The 11,640-nt window shown below is 29.6% G+C and overlaps 1 long non-coding RNA gene across 1 annotated transcript; it reads left to right on the top strand.

Moving 5' to 3' along the window:
• Positions 1–970: 970 nt before the first annotated feature.
• Positions 971–1,910, top strand: LOC131648309 (uncharacterized). The gene is made up of 3 exons (XR_009298102.1): positions 971–1,318; positions 1,554–1,622; positions 1,859–1,910. It is a non-coding gene; the product is annotated as an uncharacterized LOC131648309 (long non-coding RNA).
• Positions 1,911–11,640: the final 9,730 nt, after the last annotated feature.

The following is an 11,640-nucleotide window of genomic DNA, read 5'->3' as shown; positions in this document are numbered from 1 at the left end:
AGTGTATGTTAACATAATTTACGAAGACTCAAATGAATTGAGTTAGCGAAACTCTGTGACAAAATTTAAATGATAAACACTATTTTTCCATTCAAAATCAAACACAAAATTAAAATATAAAAAATAATCGACAAAAAAAATGATAAGTTGTATTTTGGAATTTGGAGTTTATGTAAACATAGAATAAGATAAGAATTAAAAAGTTAGTTTTAATTTTAAGATACTTTTATTACTCTTGTAATTTTCACTTCAAGTCTATGCAAGTTCATTTGAACACTTTTAGAATTGGTTAATTTGATGAAAGGGATGAAAGAAGAAGAATAAAGAGATTAAGGGTTTTAGAGATAGGCAGTTTGTTTTGCCCTTTTTTTTAAAAATAATTGGGTTTAATATACTTTACCCCCTGCCATTATAGCGAGTTTTGGTTTGAGCCTCCTGAAGTTTTTTTTTATTTAAAGCCCCTTATAAAACATAAATTCTGGATTTACCACACCTTTGCTGACTGAGCTTTGACTTAATTGATGATGAGACAGACTTTTACACAAAGTGAGAACTAAGAGAAAGATATCCTGAAATAGCTACAAACTTTTTTCAATGGATTTTTTCCCCTTCTGTGATTAATGTTTTGCAGCAATTCCTTTGAACCAAAAGATAAAATGGTACCTCTAGAATTCATGAAGCATGATTTCTGTACTAATATTTCTTTTTCTTGTTTCAAAGTTCTTCCTCTGTTCTTTTTTAACTGCCACATTTATTGGAAAAAATTGTTCCTATTTAGTTGTTGTTCAAAATTCACTGTAACATATTTATTAGTTTGTCAATAATATCCTTAACTATTTATTGCTGAGAGAGAAATCAATGAAATGAGATAATATAGTTAAGGATATTGTAAGAAAAACAAGTAATTCCATAATAAATACATCAATCTATTATAGATGGTTTTTTTAATCAGCCCCTTGTGAAAGCATTTTGTACACATTTGCAAAATGTTGTACAATGGCAATGAGCCAATGACTTCAACTTTAGAGCCTCAAGGTTTTATATTTATGATTAAATGGTCAAATCTCAAATAACCTTGTGGTGGCTTTTATTGTGACAAATAATATGTCATCATATTAATTATTACACAAATTGTACGCCTCCCTATCTAAGTGGATTCACATATTATGTGTAAAGTATTAAGCTATTTCTGTCTTGTTTTTCCATTTTGAATCATGCTTTACTGCAGTTGATCAGGCAATTGCAAGGCCAAGATGGAGACATAACAGGAGAAGAAGAACCTGCAACACCCAGAAAAATATTTCAGATTTTAAACGAGGTGAATTAAAAATGTACTTTGATCTTCAAGAGTAATTTAGTTTCACTTCACAAGTCCATACTTACAACTTTAAAACATTCTTCATTGAACTATCTTGAAACGTTTATTTTTATCAAATTTTTCGGCATATTGTGTAGTGTGTAGTACACTAAGTCATATCTGATATATGTTTTTTGCGCCATATATCATCGTCATCATCATCGTGTGATGGAATAGTAACAGTATTTTGATGCAGACCATTGAAGTTCTATCTTCTGTATCATCGCATGAACTGGCCCTGAGATTGTATCTGCACTGTGCTGAGGTATGCTCGAACTTGCAAACTTAAATGGTCAAATTTCTTTGGCTTTCCCTTCACTCTCAAACAGTCACAACAGTTCAAATAAAATGGGACTACATAATAAGTTAGGGCTTGAAAACTGATTCTTTGTGTCTGCCACCCAAAACATATTTTATGGGCATACTTTTCTCCCCCATGAGATGGAGGCCTTGGCTCTTTAGTATGAGTAGAGAAATGATTTTTATGGGTTTTTCGCACAGATGCTTTGCTATTAATGCTGGGAAAGCATGCAACCGCTTAAAATTTTGTGCCCTTTGCAAATTAATAAATCAACCGTTGTTAGAAGAAAATGGTGAGGAATATTAAAAGTACTCACTCAAAATCGACAGCAAAATAAATGTGCGGACAAGTGGTAACTGGGATTGGGAAGTATGATGGTGTAATTATGGAAAATGTAAGACGTGTTCATCGAGAACGAATGCCGGCGGCGGCAGTGGCGTCATGGGAGTATGCCGCGAGTGAGATGGAGTTAAGAGATTCATTCATTCGGTGTTTTGGAGAGTTGAAATGTTAAACCCTAATAAGTCAAGCCAAACAAAGACAAAACAAAGACGTTAGAGGTGGTGGAGGTTATACAGATTTTCAATTGCTTCTTAATTAATATTTTAATTGAATATAAGAGATAAAAAGGTAAAAGCCATTGTCATATACAGTCATCAAGTTTTATTTTGCCACATCATCAATTAAGTCAAGCCCAGTCAGCAAAGAGGATAAAAGGGTGTGGTAAATCCAGGATTTATGTTTTATAAGGGGCTTTTAATAAAAAAAAAATTTCAGGGGGCTCAAACCAAAACTCGCTATAATGGCAGGGGGTGAAGTATATTAAACCCAAAATAATTTTATAGTATAAAATAATTTTGTCTCAAAACAAAATTTATAAATTTTTTTATGAAAGCATTGAATGAAAATTTAGTTTGAATAATAGTTATTGTTAAATTGTTATTTTAGATATTTTATCATTTTATTAAAACATTTTTTTAATCAAAAGATATTTTATTAATTCAAAAACAGTCAAATACAAGGGTGATCAAAGATTCAATCTACCAATAAAACAAAAACTAAACTAGAGCATTAAAGTAGCTATATGCTTTCTTAGTTTGGTCGAATACCAACCTCTATACATCACTTTCTCTATAATTCTTTCTCCTATTTCTATGCTAGTATTTCTATTAGTATGTTTTCCAAAAATCACTTCATTTCTGTATTACCATATACCATAGACAGTTTCAACAACTGCAACCTTGAGCAACTTGAATCTCCACCCTTTTTTAGCAGCCATCTGCATAAGCAAACCAAGTTCAATAGACCAGACTTGAGGCTCATGAGTTATGCCTATCCATTGCAACACATGCTTCCAAACGGCTTTAGACTACCTACAGTCAAACAAAACATGATCCAGAGTTTCATCTGTCACATTAAAGAGACTGCAGCCTCGCTCAGTGATCAATCCAAATCTACTCAGTATATCTTTCGCACCCAGTCTGCCATGGCAGGCCAACCACGTGTTGATAGCAGCCCTAGGCCTAGCACAATTGTCTTTGAAAAGATGTCTCCAAGGGACCCTAGTCGAATCACCCATCATTTTATCATACAAATGCTTCATCCTGAATTTCTGCTTCTGGACCATGTGATCCCATTCAGGTTGCAAATTTGGGATATGCTCTCTAAGACTGGAAATTTTCTTCAGCACCCACGAGCTACTATCACTAATCATAGCCTCCATTATAGGTTTCTTCTTTAGGTAATGGATACAGTTACTTACATATCCAGCAATTTCAACCAACCTAACAAATGCAATGAAAATTAACTAGCTAACTGTATACTTGTCTAGTAAATAATTTAACAATGTGATCAAATATAGAATTCAATTCACATGTTTCCTTGATCACTTTTTCTGAGCAATTCACATACTTCAATAAAGGTTTTTTTTTTTTTTTCTACCAATCGTTAGTTGGTCCAGTGGTGATTGGCGCTGGACTTGGTAGGGAGAACCACGGTTCGATCCCCCGCAACTGCGATCGGGAGGGGGCTTGACCCACTTGATGCCAGAGCTGTTCCCCCGAACCGGACTAAACCGGTGGTTATAAACCAAAAAAAAAAAAAATAAAGGTTTTTTCTTTACCCACCTCCCTATAGGGGTCACCCCCAGCGAAAATCTCATTTTATCCCTGCTTCGGAAATGCATTTTCGAAACATTTTTTTTTCTAAATTTTTTCAGACTTCGGAAGTGCATTTCCGAAAAAATCCCAAAAATTGGGATTTTGATTAATTCGGAGATGCATCTCCGAAAAAACAAAAAAAATCTAAAAATTCCAAAAATTAATTTTAGGATATGAATTAATTTATATATTATAAATTTGATATAATTTATGAGTAATAAATAATAATAATTATATATTTTGATATAATTTATTAGTTATGAATAATAATTATTATATATTTCTATTCTGATTCATATTTTAAAATTTAAAATAATTTTAATTAAAAAATTAAAATAATTTCACTTACAAAATGAGTTATAATTTTTTATTTATATACTTATAATAATCATTATGTATTTACAAAAAAAATTAAAAAAATTAGTGTTTTAATTTATATATTTATATAATAATTATAATAATTATTATATATTTATAAAAATTATTATATATTTATATAATAGTTAATATATATTAATTATAAATATATTTATATATTTATATAATAATTATAAAAATTAAAAAAAATGAGTGTTTTAATTTATAATAATTATTATATATTTATATATATATATATATATATATTAATTATTATATATTTATATATTATATATTTATATATTTCACTTACAAAATTAATAATTATTATTATATATTTATATATTTCTATTCTGATTCATAATTAAAAATGAGATAATTTTTTATTTAGTTTAAAAAAATTAAAAAAAGATTTTGTCTTAATTTTATTTAATGAATAAATTTTATATTTAATTTTATATAATTTAAAATTTACTTATGGAATTAAAATGTTTTTGATTTATATAAGTTAGGAAAATAATTTTTAACTTTCAAATAGTTTAGGATGTTTTGATTCACCTTGATTTTATATCTATTAATTGTATTGATTCACCTTGATTTTAATTTTTTTAATAATTATTAATTATTTCGGAAGTGTATATCGGAAACATTCCAAGACCAATTTGGTCTTGGAATATTTCGGGAAGTTCATTTCCGAATTCCTACAAGGGGGTGCGTTCGGAGATGAACTTCCGAAAACACCACATTTTCTGAAAAGTAACTTTACTTCGGAGATGCATCTCCGAAATCAATATTTTATATTAAAAAAAACACGTTTTCGGAGATACATTTCCGAAAACACATTTTTTAACAAAAAAAGTACCTTTTCGGAAATGAACTTCCGAAACAAGGGGTAGTGTGGTAAATTCACCAGGGTTGGGCAAGAAGGTTAGGAGGTGGGTGAAGAAATTTTCAATAAATTCTTGAAGAACTTTTAATTTCATGTGTGCAAGATCTTTTAATTTAACGAATTCATGTGATTTCGTTGTTTGCATCACTAACTTTGTGAAGAACTCAACAATTGATTCTTGATATAACATTTACAAATACTAATGATTAAACCTTGCAACTTTACCTTCTTATACTTGTCATCATCACCGTATTACTTTCTCTTCGATGATATTCTTAAATATACTTAAAAAAAATTGATACACAAAACGATGGGGAAAAAAGCAAAAACCCATCAATATCTATAGAGTTAAAGAAATTGAAGGTAGTGTGGCCTAAATTGGAAAAAAAAAATCCACTTAACTATTTCCTTCATCATAAGACCAAGATGTGAAGTCCATGACAGTTTGATATTTTTACTTTATTCCATCCCAAATAATTAAGGCAATGTGATGGTTAATTATCCCATTGGGTCTTAACACATTGGGGGATATTTGGATAGTTCTAACAATGTGATATTTGAATTAACACATTGACGGATTATGAACAAACTTTGTAATTTTTCTTTCGGTGCTCACAGTTAAGACTTCTTTGCCTCACAATTACATTTTCAATCGACACTAGAGCTTTTTCATTCATGATTTCAAATGCATATTAAAATATGAAATCACTTATATTTGCACACACCAACAATCATAATCTTCTCTTTTGAAATATCAAAAGATTTGCAGGAAATTTTTCATTTCAAGTTGAATTCAAATTTAACATATTAATATCAAAAAGGTAAAAACAAAATGGAAAATATTTTTTTTACAAATTATGTGCCAATTTTATTAAAACTTGTAATATCTTTATTGTTTTTTCAAGTCAAACTTTTTATTTATAGTTTTCTTAACATGATAACTTAGGGAAAGACACCTTAACTTCATTCTCTCTAATAGTAATCGCATTCCTGATGCTGACAATGTTAGACTGAAATCATTTACCAATATCTGCATATGGCACAACAGAGACTTGTTTAGAAATGCCCTAAACATATCTTAATTGGCGCAGACTCCTTTCAGATAAATACCTAGCCACAAGACTCCCTCATCACGATAATCCAAAAAAGGCAGTGTCATCAAACTCACGATGTATTCTATGGTATGCATGGTGTATCAGATAACATCGTCTGCAGTCAAAGCATTGATCCTTCGCCTGTACTCTTGAAGACCCCATGAACGAGAATGTCGAGACCTCTATTTGGTGGCCCGTGGGGAGCCATCATTAATAGGACCTCGATCCCGCTGTTAGACTACGACAACTCATCTAGAGAGGGGGGGTGAATAGATGTCCTGGGCCATAATGGAATTTTTAAACTCTTAAGAGAAAATAAACAATCATTAAGAAAAACATGCAAGAAACTCATGTTCTTCAAGGTCTTCACTCAGTCGAATTCAATATGCAAATTGTTGTAACAAGAGTACCTACTGATTCATCGTCTCGTGCTAATAGGCTTGCAAGAATCACCTGTTCTTCTTAGTCTTCACTCGTTCGAATCCAATTTGCATATTTCTTGTCAAAAACCCTCAAATCTTCATACGATATTGAGGTAAAAGTTCTTACAGTTTTTCCGGATGAAACCTCCTTGATTCTCAACCTCAATCTTATATTACAACCAACCTAAATTGAATGTTATCAACCGAGTCTAGATGGCACCCCAATAAAATATGATTTTGTGTGATTTGTCAGTGTGTATGCAAAGGTTCAAGGTTGAAGATGAAGAATAATCAAGAAAAATAGTTATGGTTTCATCAGTTTGAAATGATGCATGAGAGATGTATTTATAGTGTGAGAACATTGGTAACAAATGGAAAAGGGAAGAATACACAATTGAAATAGTGACCAAGAACTTACAGGATGTGCCGGCTTTATGACATGCATGTGCCGACACATTTACCTGTTTTTAACAGTATGTGTTGGCCTGTGTAACTGTATGTGCCAACCTGAGCAAGTCAGCGGCTACATGCTTCAATATTGATGCACATGTGCCGACTTGAGTATCGTATGTACCGACACATAATCTGTAAACTTGCATTATTGTCAACCTAAAAAGTGGTGTGTCGGCCTAAATGAAACATATGTTACATGCTTTAATATTGAGTTACATGTGTCGGCCTGAAGAACGTATGTGTCGACACAGTATGTGCCAACCTGAGTAATCTAGGGGCTACATGCTTCAATATTGATGCACATGTGCCGACTTGAGCATCATATGTGCCGACACATAATCTGTAAACTTGTAGTATGTATCGGCCTAAATGAAACAGAGGCTACATGCTTTAATATTAAGTTACATGTGTCGGCCTGAAGAACGAATGTGTACATGCACTGCAGAAACTGTTTTTCATGGTTTTGGGTCAATTTTCAACTTGTTTAAATGTTTCCTAATGTATTATATAAATTTATAGTTAAAAAACTTATTTTTAGAATTTTTTTAGAATTTTTCAGAATTTACTTTATAAGGTGATTTTCCTAATGTATTATATATTTAATTTTATATAATTCAAAATTTACTTATGAAATATAATAAAAATATTTTTCATTTATATAATTTAGTAAAATAATTTTTAACTCTAAAATTGTGTTGAAAATTTTGTTTATAAAATGAATTTTTTTTAACTATAAATTGTTTTCAGAAGTCAATCTCTGAAATCACCTTATAAAGTAAAAAGAACGTATTTTCTGTTTTTTTTTTATATTTTCAGGAAAAAATATTTTAAAAAAATAAAATTTCAAGAATTTTTTATGGAAAGCTAATTTATATAATTAAAACAGTTTATAAAAGAAAATTGGTTCTGAATCGGTTTTAAATTGAAGTTAAATTGTGTAAATTAAATGGTTCAGTTCAATAACCATTTAAATGGTTCGGTTTTTTATGGTGCAATGCAATTCAGTTTAAGTATACAATTCAGTTAACTTGTTTTTTGAACACCCCTACTAGTATAAAATAGTACATTCTACAATATGAAACATGTATACCCTAGTGGTCGCCTCATACATAAGTGTTCCACCATATTCAAATACATAACTCAAAGCCAAGATATACGTAAGTGAGCACCCATGTCTGCTCTAAACTTATCTAAGACCAACTCGATTTAACCCTTAGGTATGTCTTTGCAGGCATAGAGACAATCTCCTAGTTCATGACAAGAGCAATGAAGAAGTCACCTGCAAGAGAGAGAGAGAGAGAGAGATGGAAGATGATAGAGACATCATCCATGGTAATCGTTATCTCACCAAATGAAAAATAAAAGGAATGTGTCTCCTAATGCCATCATTTACTAAAAACGGACAACAATTGAGCGTCGAGCATGGTGAGGGAATATTTCACAAACATCAACAACCTACATCAGCAACAATTCCCCTAACCTCGTATGGCATTTACATACAAGAGAATTTCTTCAACTTCGCCCCATGGGTGTGCATCTTCAATGGGGCGCACTCTTGTAACAGTTAAAGCATTTTTAATTAATTAGTAATATATAAATAAACTTAAAATAAAATATGTATACCTCTCTCTACCATAATCTAAATGACATGTGATCAACATACCCAATTAACAAAGTAGGGTCATTAGGCCCTATAAGAAATCCATCGTTTGTGTGTACAGACGACTCTGTATCAGCCTGAGCTGCCACCTTCGTGTCAGCTAGAGCAGGAACCTTCATATCAACATAAGAAGGGACCTAGCTATCATCATGAATTGTTTACTCTACATCATCAGCAATGACAACATATGGCCCGTCATCAAGATCTTTGACTCGTCTAGCTCTACCTTTTATACATTGTAGAGTACAAGATGCCCGAGACTGCTTAATCCTTCTATTGTGAGAATCGGTGAGGATTACTCAACCATTGTTAGTATGTAATTGCTCTCCATCATCTCCATTGCCTCCACCCGAGAACTCTACAGTTGCTCAATCGCTCAAACTAAGCGAAATCTTGTCTCTTCCTTTGATCCTCACTAGAGACAAAAAAATCAAAATGAAAAAAATATTAAAAAATTGATCTATCGAATTTTTAAAACATCTTTTCATTCCTATGAATTTACCGACAATTTTGAAAATTACGGTATGCATGTGTTTTTAATGAAAACTTCTAAATATGTTACATACATGTATGTATTTCTACAAGTAATTTCAAAAATGTCATTAAATACACAGATAAGGCACACCAAATATTTCAAAAAAAAATTATAAAAAAATAAAAAATGGATTTCATTAAACATATAAAAAAATTCCGATAAAAATGCATAATCTTACAATTTCAAAAATTCCAAAAATTCATTAAAAAATATGATTTTCATTAAATATTCGATATAAATGCATAAGTTTAATTAAAAAAAAACTTGTAAATGTTTACTAGAAATCTAAACTTTTTTTTTAAGAAAATTTTTCAACCCACACCTCATAGGCATTAGGCGCACCATCGAATTGACAAAATTGCCCCCGTACTTTTGTAGATGCATCTCCGAAAGCATTTTTTTTTAAAGTTTTTTTTTCCATAAACATATCTACAGAACCCTTTAAAACATATTGAAATATGAGATTTTTTCAATTAATTGGGAAAATCAGAATGTTGCGTAGATATATCTATGAAATATTTGATGAACTTAAATAATTTGAGACTTTCCCAATTAATTGAGAAATTAATTTGGGATTTTCTCAATTAATTAATTTGTAACTTAATTTGGGATTTTCGAAAATCTCAACTTTCACTATGTTATAACAATTACGTCGTAAATTAATTAATTGGAAAAAATCTTCCGTAGTTACCTCTACGGAAAGGTTTGATGGTTTAGATTAATTGAGAAATCCAAATTCCCAATTAATTGTGAAAAATCTTTCGTAGTTACATCTACGAAAAAGTTTGATAGGGTTTGACAATAGAGTGTTCTGTAGATGCATCTACGGAACTTAGGATTTTCCCAATTAATTGGGAAAATCCCAAGATTCGTTATGTTTTATAAGCTTCCGTAAATGCGAATACAAAATTTTCAAAATATGGGATACTTTCTGATGTACATCTACATCTACGGAAGTTGAGGACAAAAATGTAATTTCGTATAGTGTTTAAGAGATCCAATGAGATAGGTTGGGAAATTTTCTTTTTTAAAACCCGAAAACAAAAATTTCAATAGCAAAAGTTGTAATCTATCTTTAATATATTAAAACAAAATACAAGTTTCCCTCCTAATCCTTAATAAGTTTCCCTCCTAACTTTTTATTAAATCTATAATTGCATTTAATTATTCAAATCTTTTGATTTTTTTATACAATTCTTTTCAAATTACCAATTCTAAGAATTTCAATTTCACTAATTAATTGTAATTTTTATATTCATAACATATGAAATATAATTTTTTTTTTATATTTATATATCTTCCTAATCAGTCATGTGCATCGCACAGGTAAAAGTACTAGTACTAAATTATAATCTTAGAATGCCTCCCTCAACATCTTCCCGCCAAAACTTTTTTTTTTAATTAATTAATAACTAATTAATTAATAATATAATTTATTAATTAATTATTAATAATAAATATAACAATTATTAACATTATTTTTTTAAATAATATTATTCAAAACTTCCCACTAACTCACATCATAATAACTTCCCACACATTATTCAAAACCTCCTGCTAACTCACATTATCATAACTTTCCACTAACTCACTTCATCTTAATTTAACTCACGTCATCTTAATTTAACTACTAAGTTATATTATAAATTAGAGAAGCAACTAATATAAAAATTATTTATATTAATATTTTTAAATTATAATAGTTATCGTTAATATTTAAATAGAACATAATTGCCATCCTATGTGCTATAGAACTCCACTTTATTTAAATAAATTCTATTAGCTATTAATTAATGATAATGTGATTAAAAATAATTATTAATTTAAAATATGAATAAAAAATAAGACAATAATTTATGTATTTTTATTAAATAAAAAATACAAAAAATAAAATAGGTTACTTATTCAATCCACTACTAATTAAAATTAATTAATTAATTACTATTGTTAAAATCAACCAATAAAAAAATTACTATCCATTAAAAAACCAGTGCAAGTACAAATATTCAAATAAATTGTTATTACAATTGAGTTATATTATAAATTAAAGATGCAACCAATATAAAAATTATCTTATTAATATTTTTAAATTATGATAAGCTTTACATATAAAACAACTAAATTATATTATAAATTTGAGAAGCAACCAATATAAATAATACTTATATTAATATTTTTAGATTATAATAGTTATTATTAATATTTAAAAAGAACATAACCGTGCATCGCACGGGTGTGAGTCTAATTTTAAGTATGAAAATATTATGTTAAAATTATTAGTAAGTGGGGGTAACACAGGCCCAATACATTAGCAAAATGGCCTATATATTAGCACGGACAAGCTCTACAAGGCTACAACAATACAATCCTTAAAATATTTTGAAGTTTTTCATTCCATCCAAATTTGTTAAAT

The sequence above is a fragment of the Vicia villosa genome, linkage group LG2 (assembly GCF_029867415.1).
Source record: "Vicia villosa cultivar HV-30 ecotype Madison, WI linkage group LG2, Vvil1.0, whole genome shotgun sequence".
Taxonomy (NCBI): Eukaryota; Viridiplantae; Streptophyta; class Magnoliopsida; order Fabales; family Fabaceae; genus Vicia; species Vicia villosa.
Note: the sequence above shows the minus strand (reverse complement) of the source record. Positions and strands in the feature narration are given on the sequence as shown.